General features: G+C 43.1%; 1 protein-coding gene across 1 annotated transcript in view; it reads right to left on the bottom strand.

Annotated features, from left to right (window-relative positions):
- rnf220a (ring finger protein 220a) overlaps positions 1 to 19,763 on the bottom strand; it is a 289,741-nt gene that overhangs the window by 225,973 nt on the left and 44,005 nt on the right. The window contains exons 2-4 of the mRNA XM_044135093.1: positions 16,522 to 16,679; positions 15,074 to 15,287; positions 13,873 to 14,046 (exon numbers count right to left, since the gene is read on the bottom strand). The gene's annotated coding sequence lies outside the window, so the exon portion shown is untranslated. The remainder of the gene's footprint in view (positions 1 to 13,872; positions 14,047 to 15,073; positions 15,288 to 16,521; positions 16,680 to 19,763) is intronic.

Raw genomic sequence — 19,763 nt, 5'->3', positions numbered from 1 at the left:
TTCACTACTTCGTTCCCACTTTCTGAAGCTTATTATTTCCAACATTTGATCTACCTACGCCCAACCGATCTTCAAGACATAGGGAATGTGGGAAATGGCGATGAAAAGGTGCCGAGATCATGGCACAGCGTGTACTATTTTTCCCCGTCAGAACCTGCGGTCTGGAGGGGGCGACAAATGTCTAGTGTGGTGAAGCAAGCAGAGATTTCCCCGGACTGCCGGAGACATCTCCCCTGGATCTTCAACACTGTATACTGGATGACAGCAGGAATGGAAGTAAGAATCAGATGGGGACCCCACTATTTGGAGCCAATACAGGGATTATACTGTGAAATAGCGTTGAACGGCTGCTACATCTGGGCATCATCCCCCGGCATGGCTAAAACTCTGGTGAGGATGGAAAGTGACCCGGACCGTTTCATCTTCAACAACACTCGACTGCCGCTGAGACTGGAGATGGACAGGGTCTACCCCAACCCTCCGCATCAAAGGATTTTTACTCCACCACCTATGGGGTACCGCACCCGGCTCACACTGCAGGGCCAATCTTTGTGCACATATATCACCATTCCAATCCCCGTGGGGCACATGCATGGCGCCTGGGAGGATAAGGCGGTAACAAGTGGTAGTGCACAGGGCCCACTTCCCAGGCCCGACTGTTGGAGGATGTTCTTATGGAAGTGGGTGTGGAGGGGGTTGGAACCAGATCTGCCCTACCCCTCTCCAATATATACCACGCTGCAGCGAGGAAGAACCATCAGGCACGGGTTGCAAAGAACCCAGCTGCCCAGACACACCAAAGCATTAAAGAAGATCTGCGTAACTCCAACTGAAGCAGACCCCAGAGAACGACTGATTCAAGCCACATGTTGGAACCAAAATGGAAGACATCCATCTGAAAAGAATGCCTACGAAACCTAACCTACTGGCCGACATATCAGCCCCGGAAGACTCAGACGACGACGACTCGGATACCTCTGAAGGACCCCTGCTACGGAAAACGACTACGATTAAGGCCAAATCCCTTTGTTGCAAAAGCGTTCTTACGCTCTTCGCCCTGCTAATCGCTTCTGCTACTCTCACCACTATCCTATACTTCGTTGGAGTTGGACCATGGCAACTTACACACTCAAGAGTCACCTATGGTCACTCCAAGTACGCTAACTTTAATTGCTGGAATGTAAGTACAACATCCATCTTTGTGCCATGGGAAAAAGATACTTCCACCGAGAATATGACTGCTGTATTTGCCAAGGATTATGGCAAAAAGTATGTGGAAAGTCGAGCATTCAGCCTGAATGATTCCGACATCGATGCCCTCATGAATCATGGGAGATCTACAACTACAACTTCCTCACTGACGGAGTTCTCTGCTGGATAAGGATCCTGCAAGCGCAAGGAGCCGAACCGTCCGATGCAACTGGATCCACCCAGACCTAGGGGTGCCGGAATGGCACTGCAACATGGCCTGTCGACCTTTGATCTTGTTGCCCCTACAAGGATACTGGGATACAGAAGTAGTCTATGCGGCTCCGCATAGAGCCTCAGGTTGTCGAACCTGGCTCCCACGTTGGGACTTCTGGGGGGATTATCACCTGAACTGTGAGGAAGATGTTGTCGTCACCAGAAGACCGCCTGTGGTAAGACCTCCGAAGAATAAGACACAACTTCGTCAGGATTCATCAAGTTTTACGAACATCACTGCTTTTCTGATTCGGCAAGGCCCCAGACGATTCATATATCAAACGGACCAGGCAGACTGTTATGACAACAAGTTTAAGTTGCTCTCCAGTTGCTTGTGGAACAAATTTATGAGATGTGGCAGTCAAAATTACATAGTACTAGGCATAGAAGAATACATAACTGTCTCATGGGTTCGCGTGAGAGCTGTGCGAACTGAAATAGAACCCTGGCTAAATAACTCGTTCCCATGGACCTACATTGCACCAGCCGAGCTGTACTACATTGGAGATTTTCCTGAAGGGACTGCTCGTTCTCCCGACGGGTTAAAAGGACCACAGGTTGCCGACCTGCGCACCCAACGACTCCCAACTCCTGACGATCTTCTCAATGCTCCTAAAGACCAGTTTGCGAAAATCGACAAGTGTGTGGCCAAGAGGATCTTCGACAGCCTCAACGGAACCACCTGGAGGAGGACTCTCTCCTCTCCACGTTGTGACATCTGGCAGACAAATCACGCCCTTTTCACAGTATGGACCTATGAATGCCCCGACCCGGACTTGGTCCCAACAGCAAAGCTCGCTCTGCAAGGCTGGTATGAGGATTATTATCGAAAGTGGGACTGGGAATTTTGGGGATTTCAACAAAGAGAATTTCAAAACTGGGTGTTACCTTGTCTCAGTCAATCAAACAATTATTGGATAAAGTATCAATATGTTGCCACTGTCTACTCCAAAGAAGTCACCATATGGCCCGGAGCTTTCTGGAGACCCGAGCCATATGTGAACCCAAGACCCTGGCGCATGACGTGTCGACGCAACAACACTGAATGCGTCATAGCATTGGCCAGGAAACCTTGCCAAAGCAGCTCATAGGCTGGGAAGACTACTGCAAAGACCATTACATGAAGAGTATGACACCCATTCATCGGAGGTTACTTGGAGGAAGATCAACGGAGTGTGGCGGAGAGCAATCGTGAGTGGAAAGACATGTACTGATGCGATCCTGGGCTATCACCTCCAGAAGCGCAAAAGCATTCTTAATGCCCCTGTTCCCTTCATCCCACACCCTATCATCGCCATTGCGGAAGGGCATGCATTCCGGAAAAGTCTGTGCCAGGGTGAAGTAGACCATGGGTTCGACTGGGTTGGACCTAACCTTATGTATTCTAACCTTACCTGCTATGTGACCAAAGAGACATGGCAGCAATGTGGAGACGGAAAGAATCAACATGAATGTTACTGGTATGAGGTCCTGGGCTCCTCTGTGGCAACCGTAGTCACCGACGTTGTGGAAGGAGTTGCCGACGTGATAGGGAGGAGCTCTCTATTGTCGAAGGTTGGATACTCAGTGCCCTGAGTATGCTGTGGCCATACTTGCTAGGCCTCCTGGGCGTTGCCGTGGTTTTGATCATAGGCAAGGTCATCGTGGAGGTGTGGCTGAAGGAACTTTGTCGTTGCAGGGGGAAGGACTAAGCCCCTCCCCCAAGGCGGAGCGTAAATCCGCATAAAAGACTGCTGTGTGCCAGAGCCATTCCTCTTCACGGCTGCAGTGGGGACCTGACCTAAAGAACAACCATCATCAGAGATCATGGCATCTAACTCATCTACTAACTCCTCTGCTCCGACATCACTCTTTGCGCCTATTCAAGTGAGTACCGTGGAGCAGATTAGTGTCATCTTTGCCTGGGTGATATATTCCCACACCGGTTTATGGTCTACTGATCAGCCACTAAGGGTGGTTGTCTCTGCAAGGGTATATGAAGATCATCCCTACCCTATCTTTCTCCAAAGATGGGATTGTGCTCTATCCCTCTTTGCTTGTTATTTGATGGGCGAACCCGAATCAACTGGGCGTAAAGGCATCGTCATGAGCCTCTGGCTAACCATGGATACAGCTGCCATGGTAATGGAGTTGGTGTGTGGAGGAGTTCATGCCACCCGTGCCGGTCCTCTCAAAATCATCACTGCTATCGTAGAGGGGCTCTTGGCCGTCTACATCCTCGTCTACCTGGCACACCAAGCATATTCCATCAAGGGTAGCAGCAAGCGTCGCTGGCTCCAGAGATGGGCGCTCCTGGTCCTTTGGGCAGTATGCTGGGGGGTCCTGGTGATCCTTTACTGGATAAAGAAGACCTCTACATTGCCCCTCATTGCTTGGCTCATGACCTACTCTGCCATATTTCATGATTCCATTCAGGAGCCTCAAGCCCCCATCTACGATCCCCCCGTGATCAACTCCCCATGGCTCGCAGCTCAATCTGGCACACCAGCTTAGTCTAATTTACATCTTTTCCTCTGCTTTGGCATCTTGGCTACATATTTATGTAAATATTTTTTAATCAGTTGCAACTAATCATGAAGTTACCTGGGTTGCTATTTCTCTCTAGGTACCGATCTGCTGTGTGGGGTGTGGAATCCCCGCAGAATCCTATGGATTCCTTTGGGTTGCATCGTCAACTCGTTGGTGCCACAAGTGTGTGCACACTCACTTTAGCTATGTAACGGCTATCTTCTGCGTCGAAGGACGTGGGGTCCCGTACATTGCGGCTTCTACATCTAGAATCCTGGAGCGAGACCACAAGATCGTGTGGACCTCTGCCTTGGGCCAAGGCAACGAGCTATCATCGTCCAAACTGGGCAATGGGCGGATGTACCCCATAGTCAGGAAATTGTGGGAGAACCAAGTGTCCCGTCGTTGCCTACCTACTCTTCATCTTTTGAATGGCAAGGTGGTGGCTGTGGGAGAGTATATTCCCCCTGTTTGTCCAGTATCTCCGGATATGTTCGTCGACGTCGGAACCCAAACTAGCACAGCAACACAGGATCAGTGTTCCCAAACTGAGTTACTCAGTTCATCTCACCAACCCTGCCAGACGACTGACACCGGTTCTTCATCATCCACCTTCGAGGAAGAATTCCAGGAGCTGTTGGCAGAGTTATGTCTCCCAACACCTCCCCAAGAGGTGACTGCGGCTGGTTCTGCCCCAGCTCCTCCACCTCGGCCGAGTCCCCCACATCTTCAGCCCCAGCCCTGCTCTACATCTGACGAGGATATGGACACGGATGTCTTGCTCCCACCACCGTCGAATCTCACGGAGTCTGACGTTGTGGATCGTGGACACCGTCTCCCTCTCCTACGGTCATCGCTGAAGAAGATGTCCTCTTTCTTTGCTGTGATGATGGACTGGACAACGGCCTTGACCTCTTTTGAGTAGGGCTGTGCGCGTTCTGCTGAGCACTGTCCGATCTCAAGGAGGGGGTGTCAAGAACTCTGGTATGAAAATGTATGTAAATTTGAGATCAGTCCAGGCACATGCAGAACAACGGATCATAAAAGTACCTAGAAGAATTGTGGCAGCCCTGTATGTTGATTAAAAATGATTGCTTATTGTGTACTCTTTGTATAAGAATGAGTTTTCTGTATTCTATTAATGTTGTAACAAGAAAATAGGGTCGAATCATCTAATGTACTAGTATTTCATATGATTTTAATAAATTGATGTAACTTGTATGATTAAAGTTAGTATAGAACAAGGAGAAGTATAAGGTTGGGGTGTGGAGGCTGATACAAGCCGTTGTGCAACTCGGAAAGTCCCAGAAAGTCCTAGGCTATGACACATACAGCTATAGCAACTCGGAAAGCCCCAAAAAGGCCCAAACACATGGTTTTGCAATGAGGTCATTGTGTCTCAAGCGGGAGTCTATTGCTCTCGGAAAGTCCCAAGATTCACAAGCACATTACCTCACAAGTGAGTCATAGTGCCCAAATTTGCAGATGGGCGGGTTGCGCAACTATGAAGCAGAGCACAAACTGCTCTTTGTCTTTCTCTCTCTCCCTCCCTCGGTGTACTCCCCAGGGAGGGAGAAAAGTATAAAAACATGAGACCAAGGTGATACGGTGTTCTTCGTTCCCGGCGCTGAGACTCTACACAAGAGCGGCAAGAAGACCAGCAGAGGACTACACCCTGGAACCAAGAAAAGCGCCTCACAAGGAGGACAACGGAGCTCCTCACGCCGGACCAAAGGGCGAGTTCCACCAACCCAATCTCTTGGTTCCTCATTGGATTTCCACACTCTGCACTCAACTCCACGATCTCAAAATACATCGCATAGCGGACTTGGGGAACTGAACAAAAGTCACAGGAGTGATCGCGAGCTGTTCGGCAGGACGGCAGACAGTTCATTTTGTTTCGGTTCTGGAGAGGATTTTATGATTCAAAGACAAAGATTCTGACCAAGGACTACAAGGATTTCTGTTGCCCTGATCCAATCCCACCGATGAGTATGAGATTCCACACCCCAAAGCCTTATCTGATAGAAAGATGACAGTGTAGGGAAGTTTTAAGAAAGGTTGAATTAATCTAAATTTTATTAATTTCTTTGTATGGTAATCAGCAAATTCTGTATACCTGTCTTTTCCCCTGCTAAAGCTTGCTTAATAAATACATATATCTTAAAAATTCTGATTAGGTTGTGGACATTGAAATTAATTGAGTCATTTGAGTTGAAGTTCTTCTATTTATAGTAAAATCAGTATGCATGATTCTAGTAAATTGGTGGCTTCGGACTTTCCTTTGGTGAGTGTTAATAATGACCTTGGGGCTTAAATCTTAGCCACTAAATAAAATCTAGCCGGTAACAAGTGCCCGTTACAATAGAAAGAGAACTGCCGTTAACAGAAGTGGTTATTGGAATTATACAGCTGCGAAGGCTACTCAGTTGGTTGTTCCTTAACTGAAAAGGGTCATAACTTCTGGATCGGAGGCAGTCAGTGCTAGACGTGTCTCTTTCGCCACCAGTTTAAACAGATTATCTCTTATAGATCACATTCAGGGTAAGACCCGGGTCTTAGAGATTTTCCGGACCTGTTAGACAGAGAACTGGTTCAGTAGTCAGCCCGAGGAGTTGTGAGTAGAAGGCGGGGCTGGCTATTGCGCAGTAACAAACAGAATATACCTAACATCTAGCCGCTTTGGGGCTGAAGCGATTCCTCGAACAATTCGAGTACCTCGATTGTTAAAACTCCTCGAGGAAAATTGATCTGCCTCGAAGCCTCGCTAAATTATTTATTATTTATCTTTATTATGTAGCGCACCGTGTTCCGGCCGGATCATTATTTTGTGCAGGGCAGTGCTCTCACTTCCGCCTATGAGTTGTTGTGAAGTGCTAGCAGCGTGGTGTTGAATTGTGCGGCATTTTGGGGGCAAAAAAGGGGCTTGAACTTTGCGGTGCGATGGTTGGACTATGACAACTTTTCTGGCGTCGGAATCGCTTCGTGAAGGTTTTGGAGCGAACGGTAGGAACGGCGCAGAGAGAGAGAGAAAGATCAGATTATTTGGAAAACCATAAAAATATTCTATAGAGTACTCAATTACTAAAATATTCTTTTACAACAGACCTAATTTGCTTAAAAACAATCTCCTGCAAAAAGTTACGCTGCCTCGCTCAGATGAACCAGACATGGAGAGGAAGCATTCAGCTTCTCTGCACCGCAAATCTGGAACAAACTTCCAGAAAACTGCAAAACAGCCGAAAGACTGAGCTCCTTTAAATCAAGGCTGAAAAACCCAACCGGTTTAGAGCCAACATCAAATACATTGATCTATATATGTGATGTTTGTCGATTTTGTTGATGGAATTTGACAAAATGTAACCTTCATTGCTTGATTAATTATGTTTTTGTGGTGGAAAACACTCTGAACTGTGCTATACACCTGACTTGGACGTTTTTACACAGCCGCACCAGGGCTGCAAACACATTCGTCGAAAAAAAAAAAAAAAAAAACAGCTTTCAAAAATAAACCAGAACCTCAAACGTGAAAAGGTTAATGCCAAATATCCAATAAGATTTCTTTCTTCTCTTCTTAAAAGCGCGTCTGAGCCAGGGATTCACGTGCGGAGTAGGTGAGAGGCTCAGGTGAAATATGTCAAAAGAACAAGAGTCAGGGCGTAAAAAGCGTCAAAGTGTACATAACTCTTCTTAACAGGGAGTAAATCCCTCCTCAAACCAAAGGGACGCGGAGTACATTTTGCCACCGTGTATTTCTTTGGAAATAAATCTCACATGATGCGCCACAAAACGCTCTAAGAGACGCTGGAGGCAGAGTTAAAGAGACAGAAGGAAAAAAAAAAAAACAAACAAACAGAGGAGGAGATGAAAGGGGGATTTATGGAGAGTAGAGGGGATATCCCGGCACCTGACACGAGCCAAAGGGCCAGCGATGGTCCGCCGCGTCGAAAACACAAATAGAAAGCCGTTTTTTATGACGCGAATGGATGGGTTGCCGGGAAGACACTTGGCTGAATTTTATTTGGTCATGGCTTTGACTCGAGCTACTACATATTTCTGTTTTATGAAGAGACTCAAGAGCTAAGACAGCGGCTAAACAAAGGGACGCAAATCTTCTTGTCGTCGCCGGCGGACAAAATTGTAGAGCAGAGAAGAAGAAGAAGAAGAAGAAGGGAAAAAAGCAAATAAATAGAGGATGTAAAAATAAAAAAACAAAAGACAGCGACTGAATTTATGTGATGCTTAAAAAAATACTGAGAATTGGTTCGCCTGCCGTCCAGAAATACACACTTTTTTTGTTTTTTAACCTCCAACGCTAAGCGCGTTTGTAGTGAGATTAAATGAAGGTAAGTATTTAAAGTTGAGAGAGCAAAGGGGTGAAAAGCGTGATCCTCGACACCGTGCGTTTGTCACAGAGCGGCGTGAAAACGGTTTAGACAGACATCTGAATCCCTGCGTTGTAAAAACCAAATTCTTCGGGCTGGTGAAATAGTCATGGCTGTGAAATTAATTGCACCCGTCGCCCGGGTCTTTGACAGCGGCCGTGTGACAGCTGCTTTGAGAGCGAAGCCTCGGTGAAAAGCAAAGATGACTCAATTTCGTCCCCCGCCTTTCAAACAGTATCTCTTTCAATCTCTCGCACACATTCTAATTGTTCCCTCTCATTTGCATCCTAATGATTTCGCCCTTTCTTTGCGGCTCTTGTCTGATCCTGCTATTAGGGTATCGGATGCTCGCGCTCCCTCGCATGTCTTTGTGTCCGTCCGCGGCAGCTTCACTTTTCCTCCGGGTTATCATTTGGGCGGATTTGATTCATTTCTGTTTGCTCGCTTGTAGGACAAGTCTTTTGTGATGCTTTCTTTTTTTCGGTCACACCTAAACATTTCAGATCATCTACATAATTTCATTCTCAAAAATAGCTTGAGTTAAATATAAAAATAAAGTTTTCATTTCATGATTTTCATTTAAGTGACTTTTTCTTTTGTAAGTCTCTGACTTCAGGGACTTCAAAAAAGATCAAATCAATTATGCACAACCCTGAGCGTCCTCTTCAGTCGGAGGCTTCTTCACAGCCGCTGTAATACAGACTGCTACAGGAGGTCCTTTCTGTCCACAGCCATGAGCTGACACTCTAAACAACTCTCTTAAGAAGAACATTGAATAACATGAGTTACAACATTTAATTTCCCTTTGAGATGAATAAAGTGTAGATAATTTGAATTTCATTCAAATGGAACAAAGAACCTATGAAAAAAAAAAAACAATGTGAAAACATCTGGAGCCAAAAGTATCATCTGAAGGAAGATTTAACTGACATATTTGTTCACCAGACTCTAGTGCAGAAACAACTACAAACGCTACACTAGCAAAAGGTAAGTTCGAATTTATTTGTGACCAGCAGCGGGGGGGCGGACAGGTGGACGGAGCCTCCACAGGGGTCGATGGGTGGACAGGCAGGCAAGCGCGTAGAGCGGGGGTGATCCAGCACCGGGGGCGGACGGACAGGAAAACGGAACCAGACAGGAGACAGGGAACGGCTGAGAGCAGGAGCCGCGTGGAGCCGAACGAGAAGCCAAACCAAGCCCTCTTACAGACCAGGAACGAGGATTACTTCGGACCAAGGAACGGGGAATCTTGATGACCAGGAACGAGGACTCACTGGAAGCGTAGAACCATCTGGCAGCGATATCAAGCTCCGGCTTCTATAAAACCTCTCCTCCTAATGGATAGATGAGCTCCAGCTGGCCGCTCCTGTCCGACACGCCCTCCAGGAGAGAGGGTAGGGGACAACACACACTCGCAGCACCGCTTATGGGACATGACATTAACATCACCAATTGGTAATATTAAAACAATGACAACGATCGAGAACTGTTTCCGGTTGGCCTTTATGGATTCAATAGAAAATAACCAATTTATTGGCCTACATAAACTTAAAATATCAAAATAAACTCGGGCAGTGTAAGCAGCAGTAAGCTAATTCATTGTTTTTATTGTGTGAAAACGCAGCGTTCCCTAAAACGTTGTTTCGCAATGTTTTGATTAGCCACTGTTTGGAACGCAACGCCCCCTGTGGTCGACGATGGAAGTGATCCTCTCCTCTATGCTAGCGGTGAGCTGGTGCTACGTTCGCATCAGTTTTGTTTTTTAAACCTGCCGTCTTAAATAGCTTTCTCTTTGGTATCTTTGGTTTTAAAAACCCGTCTGAAGACGTGAAACATTTCGGTGCGAGAAAAAGGCTAAAAACCGATGAACACGTGTTCCTTTTTTTAAAAAAATTTTCTGTTGTCCTCCATACTCTCTTCCCCACTCTAGACAGTTACACTGTAATTAAACTCTACACATTGAGTGGAGGCTGTCTACTTCACTGCAGAGCTAATAGATAACACATACACAAAAGCAATAAATTAATGGAGTGTATAATTATCCGAGACAGTGGCCGGGGATGCATGAAAGAGCTATAATCATTACATCCAGTGTACATAGATTACCTTCTTTGCATGCGATTCAAACAGAACTTAGGAATAGAGAATGTGAAAAAGATTTTTGTTAGCATCTTACGGAGGTAAATGCAATTAAAAAAAACACTTTGGAGAGGGGAAAAAAACTAAACAACCAAATGCAATTCTTAAAACACTCTAGCTTTCATAATTGAATTCAGTTTTGGTCATTTACAGCGCAGATCAGAACATTTTCTGATCTGCTCCAAAAGCCTCTTTTGGAGCCAAGAAAAGTTGTTTTTTGTTTTTCTTTTTTAAAATTTTTTACTAAACCAATTGTTCTTTGTGCTTCCAAAGCTGCAAGCTCTGGGTCTGGTGTGGAGTAACCAGCGCTCTCTTCCCTCCAGCTCCGACCCAAACCCCAGGAGAGCTTGGCTTTTTTCAGGAGTTTAAGCCAAACCCACAGAAACCAGGAACAAATCAAAACGTGGCGAGCACTGTGTTTTAAAAAGCTGAGCTTTTCTCTCGAGTTTTGATATGCCTCATTTAAGACTAAGCCATGTAAAAACACCATCCACATTAAACCTATTCCAACATCTTCTTAGAGAATGTGAGCATCCTTCATATCCCCACTGTTCATTTTGAGTTCACTGATATTTCGCAGGTCACTAAGAAAGAGTTTCACTTTTAGATGAAACACAAGCTCTTCCGAGCAAAGATGTGCACATTTATGTACATTCCCTCCAGAGCAAATAAACGTCTCGCTCTCCAAAACTGGAGCTGCTTTGGAGAGTTTTTACAAGTTGAGCTAAAAACACAGAGGCTGAAAAAAGCTGGTGGCGATTTTGGTGCAAAAGGAAAAAAAAGGGGGGGGGGAATAAAAAAACAACACGTTATAATTTTGGCAGATAAAGAAAAAAAAAAAACAGGTGATGGGAACGAATGCTGTTTCTGCTTGATGGTTTTTTTCTAAACATCTGCTCATATTTTGATCTAAACTGTATTCAAAATCTGTTTTTGCAAAGCGTATCTTAAAATAGTGAAACTTTCCAACAAACAGTCTTACATGCCGAGTTCACACTAACGAATTAGCTGCATTATTTGTTTCAAATTGGGCACACAGTTTGTAAAAGGCCCCATGTGCGTGACTTCATCTTTAACAAACAGCTTCAAGATGACCAAGGAGCAACACAAAACTACAGCTGCACGTCACACTGAGCACACCGTTCTTACAATGAAGTATAGCGGTGGGGGTATCATGCTGCGGTGTTTTTTCTTTCGCGAGACCTGAAAAGTGGTGACAAATAAAGGATGATCCTGGAGAATAATCTGTTTAAGTTCAGGAAAAAGGTCGCCACATTTTGGTTGCTATATGCCAAACCTGGATAGTGGTTTTGCAAAATTACATTTTGCAAAAGCATTTCATAACTTTAAGATTTTTTTTTTTTTTTTTTTTAAGATTTTAAATACCATAAAATTATGCATCCCTTTGTGTCAGACTACCGCAATAAACGCCCAAAGAGTACACAGATGTTTGTTCCAGAATGTTTCCTCCAGGAAACTTGCCAAGCCTGCTGGTTCGGGTGGCATCGGCCCGTCGTGTTTTTGAGTAAAAAAATGTTTGAAGTTGACAGGAAATCTGAAATTATCACTCGAAAATGATGCGATTGGAATTAATTAATTAATTTAATTAATACCTGAGGACAGACTATAAAGTCTTACAAAATGCAAACATTTTAAAAAACTGAAATAAATAAGCAATGCTTAGCCTGGTGGGGGCACAAGTAAAGCCTGGTGGCCCGCCAGACTTACGGCGACACTGGGGGAAACCCTGGTCCGTGTAAAATCAAAAGTTATAATCAATACAAATACTTTTGTTCAATGCTTTATGTTCACCTTCTCTGTGTTTTTCTGAATCTGTTCCAAATTAGGGATGAATTGGAAAAGAGCCGATGTCTCTGTGAATATTTAATTAAAAAATAAACTCAGCCTACAAGGTTTTGTGACATTTCCTCATATCCATTTCACCTGTCTGAAGGAAAAACAGGAGAATTAAAAAAAATATATATTAATACCCAGAGGAATTAGATTACTGTCCAAAGTGGCCCTACAAAACCCAGAATCCTCTCTTTCCTCTCTCTTTATCCGTGAGCGCGCGCGGGCATCTGCAGAGGTCCACGACAAGTGAGAGTAATGAGGACTGGACTGTGGTTTAACAATTACCAGCCAATGTGAATATTAAAATATTATTAAAACGCCTCTCTCCATCTGCGTTTCCGCCCTGATTGCTATCTTAACCTCTGACTGGGGGAGATGTGGGGAGGTGGACAGCGGTCTGCTCAGAAACAGCTGCAAGACTGAAGGCACTTTCATTCTCCTCCCTGTGATTTCTGGATAATAGGGACGGGGTAATGGATGTACGGCAGATATTATCGTCGTGCCGCACAAGTTGACGGATTCCCTCTCTCTCTCTCACACACACACACGCACGCACACACAGTTGAAACTAAACTGTGCGATTACAGACACAAGACTTCAATACAGAGCCATTGAATCATCATCCTCCCCAACTCCCTTATCTCTTTTACACACACACACGCACACGCACACACACACACAAAATTCTAATCTGCTCTGATAGAAATACGGATGTGTCAGAACCATGAGGGCAACTCCTAAATCAAGCAAGCCGGGGAGAGACGGCAGCGCACAGGCAGAGAGGAAGGGATGGAGATTTGTGGTGAAAATATTTCTAAAAACAGGGGAGCTCAAAAGAAACGTAGTTTCCATTTGCCAAAATGCAAAAGAAAAAGAAAAAGTTTTCAATAGATGAAATGTAATCGATTTGAATAATGTTCAATTAAACCATCCCAGGCAGCGACAAATGACAGATATCACTCCTTTATAATAACTGGCAAGCAAGTATTTATTTATGTTTTTTAACATGACTATGGCGCAACATGCCCCACTCTCCTTTGGACTTGTGCTGGAGTATGAATGCCACGGCACCTCAATTGGATGTAAGTCCAGAGTTTGACTAGGCCACTCCACTCCCTTCTTTTTTTGCTTGTTTGTTTTGCTTCATTTTGAATTGCTGCTGTGTTTCAGATCTTTGAGCTGCTTCGTGACCCAAGTAAGTGATGGTCAGACGTTCTATCCAAAGACTTTCTCCTGGGGAGAAGAACTCGTTTACCCATTGTTCTTTCTGGTCCTGCAACAGCACATCTGCCAAAGAGCATCACTCTACCACCACCTGTTTGGTTTTCTACAAATCCTTTGTTTCCATTTGTCAGATGTAACCGGACGCATGCTTCTCAGAAGGTTCTGGTTTTACTTCATTGGTCCACAGAGGATCAATATGTTTTTGCCAATTGTCAAATTGTCTTTTCGACTTTTTGTGGCCAAAACTCTCACATTGAAAGCCAAACCTCTTTCACAATGCTGAATCATGGACACCGACCTTCGAGTGAAGAGAGCCTGAAATGCTTTAGACGTCGTCCGGGGGTTCTCTGTGTCCTCATGGATGACTTATTGATTTCTTCTTGGAGTGATTTTTGTATCCTGAGAAGGCCTGTCGCTGTGGAGTCAGTTTGCGGATGATGGTTCTTCTCACCGTGGTTCGCTGGAGTCAAGCCTGAGTACGATAGATGTCAGTGACGTTGTTTCTGTTCTGGTTCTTTGAATTTCTTTAAATGTGGTGCAGACGTTCTTTCTATTTGGAATACTGCAGTCTTCTTCATGTTATCAGAAGAGATATTTTTAAGCGACCTCATGATTCCTCAGGTCTGGTCATGATGGAATAGGTGCTAAACTTGAATTTAAAACGTTTTAAAAAAATAAAAAATAAAAAAAATGTGGGTGGTAACAAGCAGAGATGGGTAGAGTAGCACTACTTTAACATATTTTTTACTCAAGCAAAAGAAAACAGAAGCCATCCAAGAAATTACTCAAGTAATGCAAAAAAGTATTTGGTAAAAAGTCCACTCACGTATTGAGTGACTGATCAAATTATTAATAATTTAATATTAAAAAATTGCATAATCAGATGGACCAAAATATAAAGTTAAGTGGAAATTTTGGCATTAAAGATTAAAATTACAATAATTCATAAGTTTAAAAAAAATATATCAAAATCAGGCATATGAAAGTTTTTCCATACCATTTACTTTTTTCGTTTTTCTTGTTCCAATGAAAAACTTATGAAACTAACAGAAACTGCAGGTGTGTGAGTTTCTGGTGAATTATTGTTTAAAACACGTTTGTTTCTCATTCATATAAGTGAGAGAATCTGAAAATTTTACTCAAGTAAGAGTAGCTTCATAATTAAATTACTCGAGTAAAAGTAAAAAAGTACAGCGAGGTAAAAACAAAACAAAACAAAAAAACTCCTAAAAGTACATTCTTAATCAAGTAAATGTAATTTGAGTAAATCTGACCAGTTACTATCCAACTCTGATAACCAACAACTTGTGATTTATCAAAGAGGGTGTTTTGTTTTTCACACTGTGTTGGTTTGGTCAACTTAGTTTCCAAACTGATCAAAATCAACATTTGAAAAGTGATTATTTCAGTCTCTGTCTGGTATAGAAAAAATGTTTTAGGATTTGAAAAACCACAAATGTGAAGGAAAGCAAAAATATAAGTGCATAGTGGGGCTTTACCTTCATCTTATTTCTTCCTTTTTTTTCCTTCACAGCACCGTAGATCCACTCTGGTAACCAAACACAAGAACCAAACTTCACACTGGAGATCAGGGGAATTCAGCTCAGCTGGGGATGAAGAGGAGGCAGCCAGTCCGGTCCGGTGATCCGTTAGCGGGCAAAACATCATAACATCCACTCGGGTGGAGAGACGGGAGACAGAGGGAATCATTTGCTTAGTGGTTCAAGAAATATTAAAACACAAAACAAAACAAAAAGACTAATGTCTGGCTGTGCCAATAAATCACTGATATTACAAGAGCAGGAAGTGAAAAAGAGAAAAAAAAATCCAAGAGAGGCTGAGAGAGATTTTAATTATAACTTAAAGATCAAACTGTGAGCAGGTCTCAGGGGAGCGCGCATAATGACTTCATATCCCTCTTTGTCTGCCGGAGCTTCAGGGTGTTGATTTATTTCATTATTATCCTTATTTGTGCTGTTAAACTCCAGAGACGAGCAGAGGATTCCATCAAGACATAAAAATAAGTAGAACAAAACCTGAAAGGAGCGTTGTATGATTTAACTTAAAGATGTCGGCTCTTCTAGAAGATTTGAAGCGATTTAAAATATCGGCACATTAGCTGTATAAACCGCTTATATTTCACACTGTTTGCACACCTTTACGTTTCGGCACATGTAACGGACGGTTTTGATTCGGATTAGCAGCTCAAGTCGCAAAGGGAGATTTAACCTATTACTGACTGTTAACGCAATCCGTCAACATGAAACAAACACAAAGAACTTGAGTAATAAGAAGAACATCAAGCTAAAGGCCATACATAACTTTTTATTATTTATTTTTATCTTTTGTGTGTTTGAATTGATCTAGAAAAGTGAAAATACCCAGCATTCCCTTTCCTTTCGGTCTTCACCTCTACATCTCTCCCACGTCAGCCGCCTGGTCTCTCTTCCTCCCTCCCTCCTCTGGCACCGCTCCTTTTGTTCTGCGCACCCCTATTTATCACGGTGTGAAGGTTGAAAGAGATATTATTATGGGGTGTCGGGCTGGAGAGAGGAGACAGGGGTAGCCGCACGGATCGCGTGGGGAGAACGTGGGGCTAATGACGAGCGGACAGGCTTGGTCAGTGGCCTGTGCTACCCGCTGGATGTGATAGATGGGGAGCAGAGAGAAAACAAGAGGAGGAGGGCATGGAGCCCCTCCGCTGCCTGTACATGGGTTTCACTTGATTGTTTCCAAGAAAGGACCGGCCGACATGTGAAGCACTGCAAAAGCGTTCTTGCTCTTTTCACTTTTATTTTTTTTTTGTGTGTGCAAATTTATTGTATATGGACAGGTTATAATGTGGCATAGTAGCTCTTATTTTTAATCAACCTCAAATATGTAAAACTGACTTTTTCTTTTTTAGCTTTGTGTCATGCAATAACATCGTTCTCTCATCAAAACGTACCTGGAGTGTTGCTTTGATTCTTTCATGGCGGTTTGAGAAATCCCTCTAATCTCCCGTGGCAACCATTCCGGATTCGCCCGTTTCCACAAAGCTCCGCCTCGTCTCCAGCCGAGCGTCCGCCTCACAGAGCTGCCTTCCCTCCGCTCAGTTCCTGCAGACTAGTGTCAGCAGGGATTAGGAAACACCTGTTGAAACTGCTGAGCTTGTCATACAAACCACACCTCAGTCCAACACCTCTAAGAAGGGTCGTACACAGACTAATGGAGGAGCATTTTTGTGACGACACCCTGAAGGTGGCGTGTTGGAAAGACTAGGAGCTTCTTAAAGAGACAGCGGCCAATTTCTTTTTTGTTTGATATATGCAGCATTTTTGTTACATTCAACAACTGAAGGTAACAAAGTTGCTTAACTGATGGAATAAAATGGCACCATTTGCCTGGAAAATACATAATACCGGCACTTTAAAGATCTGTCTGAAGTTTAAATTCATGTTTTTTAAGCACCCAAAATGTCATGAAAAAGTTGTTTTCATCCGTTCATACGCATCTCCATTTTCCTAGATGTTTTTGGGGGCTTTTCTCATAGTGTTTCCCAGCTATAACTTTCATTTCCCAAAGTTATGCCCAGTCAAGATACACTTCAGTAAGAAATGTGAAGTCGACCATTTTATTTAAATTTCACACAAAAATATTATAAATAAATTAGGAATACATCTTAGCTTTTGATTAAGAATGCATATTGGAACCAATCAGACCCTTTATAGTCCAATTCCCAAGAATTTCTACGAACTGCAAATACGTTGTTGGCTTCTTGTTTTTGGTCTTTTGCTGAACTTTAAAGAACCATTTGATGCTACAGAAGTGTTTCCAACAGGTTTTCATATTTATAAATATTTAGACATACTGCTATTTCCATAATGACCTTAAAAATAATGAAATCAGTGCTTTGCTCATCTGCCTTTTTGCGGACTTGTTTGGTGCAATTATAAGCTCTCTGCACATTTACATAAGGCTGCTAATGATAGAAATTAGGCCGCTTCTTTTTGAGCCGCTGCCCATTTTATTGGCTCCGAAAATGCAAGAAAGGAGGAAAATAATTGCTAAAAAAAAAAAAAGATTTATGTTGAGTAATAATGATATATTTGATCAAAATAACATCCCCGGCTTCCTCTCAGGAGTGACAGGGGTGCGTTTAATTGTTCAGGGGAAAAAAAGCAAAAAAAAAAAAAAAACATTTATATTTATTTGCTTTGTGAAAAATTAAACATGGCAAGATTCATTAACTTTGTCATCCATTCAATCGCACCTTCAATACTTTGTAAACAGAATACATATTGCTTCTCCCTCCTGCTCGTAAAACACACGCAGCTTTGTCTAGAAGCAAAATAACCAAGACGGCAGATGAATATAAAGCGTAGATATCAGACTATTCATCACTGGATGATTACCGGCTGACAGCGGTAATTGAAAAACACTTATTGGACTGGTTGGGGAGGAGGGCTGGTTCAGTCTCGTCTGACAAAATAACCCTCTGAGGGTAAAAGCAGTCTAACGGGGATGAGAAACTGACATGTTTGTTTTTTTTTTTTAAATGTGAGCTTCAGGTTTGTCTTTTTAATATATTTAATGTCTATCTTCTACCGTTTCGGATCAAACTTGAAGTTCACGCATTCATGTTGGAGTAGACCTTTCAACTAACGCACATCACTCGGATAATCGCTGGTAACAGTTTAAGCACTGCTTCCAACACAGTTGGACTAACGGGAGACTTTGACTTCTTCCAGCTTTTTTAAGCTATATTATCACAAAGCTAAAAAAAATTTAAATAAATAAAAAATTGGAGATACCACAAAGAACATAACAAGAGTCCGAGATGTCGACTACTTCTTCAAAGTCTCCAATCAAATTAAGTCTAAGCGGGAAGCTTTTGTGAAAATCAGAAGCTGAAATTCAATTGTAAATGTGCGCAAGACTTTATAGATATTCCGCTAATGTCGAAAAAACATTAATTATGCATCAACAATCAATCAATTAAAGTCACATGTGAATGAGTTTGTTCGTGCGATGAGTCATTAAAAAAACATGCTGCATCATCCTCTTGCCATCTTTTCTCCCAGCCCGTAGTAACATCTGGTGACTCATGCAATGCAAAAAAAAATTTCCATTGCGATTTTCCAAAATACACAAATTTCGGTTCAGTTGAAAACCCTTCTCATTGTTGCACAAAAACTAATCGAAATACGAGTTGTTGTTTTTTTTTTGTTTTTTTTTTTTAAATTGGCATGTTTCTATTAATTCCCAATTTACACAGTTGCATGGTCAACGGACAAGTAGGATGACCAAACCTGGAAATAACTTTGGTCATCCTATCTCACCTAAAACTAGAATTGTCCCGTCTTGCCCAAATGTTATTAACGTACCACCAAACACGTCTGTGTTCTCAACGTCACAGAACACAGACCTGTTTGTTGTTAGGTCTGCAAGAATTCGACACAGTTGAAAAATCACCTCATCCTTGCACAAAACTTGTCAAAAAAAAAAATGTTTTGTTTTTTTTCTACAATTGGTGTCTCCACTAGGCAAATTCATTTTCGCAATTCTAACTTGCACAAGTATATGGTCAGCGGAAACGTAGGATGACCAAAACTGGACATAATTTTACTCATCCTAGCTCACCTAAAACCAGACATGTTTAGTCTGACTAAATGCCGCGACAGTAATTATTGACGTACCACCAAACTGTGTTCTGAAAATGTCCATTTGTCTAAAATGAACCAGCCTCCCTCTTCCTCCGACCCTCACTTTGCTTCATTCCTCGTCCTGTAATATTTAATCCCTTCCACTCATTACAGCACGCGTCCTGCTCTGCTCCCATATCACCAAATACATCAAGGTGCTGTTACTTAAGAAGCCATTCATCTCTTAATGCCAGCACTCGCTGATATTCAACCCGGTCAGTGCTTAACACTGCTTTTTAACCAACTAAGACATCGTCATTACTTTGAGGGATAGGGTCCGTCTGAGTGGAGTTGTCCTCTTATTTCATCTTGCCCTCATTTCCTTGTCCTCTTTCCAACTTCCTCTGCTGTCCCTCTCTCTGTCGTTCTCATCTCTCACGTCTGCCGGGGAGGTTTGATCACCTTATGTTCCGTCCTCTGTGATGTCTTGTTCTGCGTAATGACGGTCTTGTACCATTATGTTCCTACAACGTCCCGTCCTGTCCATGTCTGTCTTCTTCCACGT

The sequence above is a fragment of the Gambusia affinis genome, linkage group LG12 (assembly GCF_019740435.1).
Source record: "Gambusia affinis linkage group LG12, SWU_Gaff_1.0, whole genome shotgun sequence".
Taxonomy (NCBI): domain Eukaryota; kingdom Metazoa; phylum Chordata; class Actinopteri; order Cyprinodontiformes; family Poeciliidae; genus Gambusia; species Gambusia affinis.
Note: the sequence above shows the minus strand (reverse complement) of the source record. Positions and strands in the feature narration are given on the sequence as shown.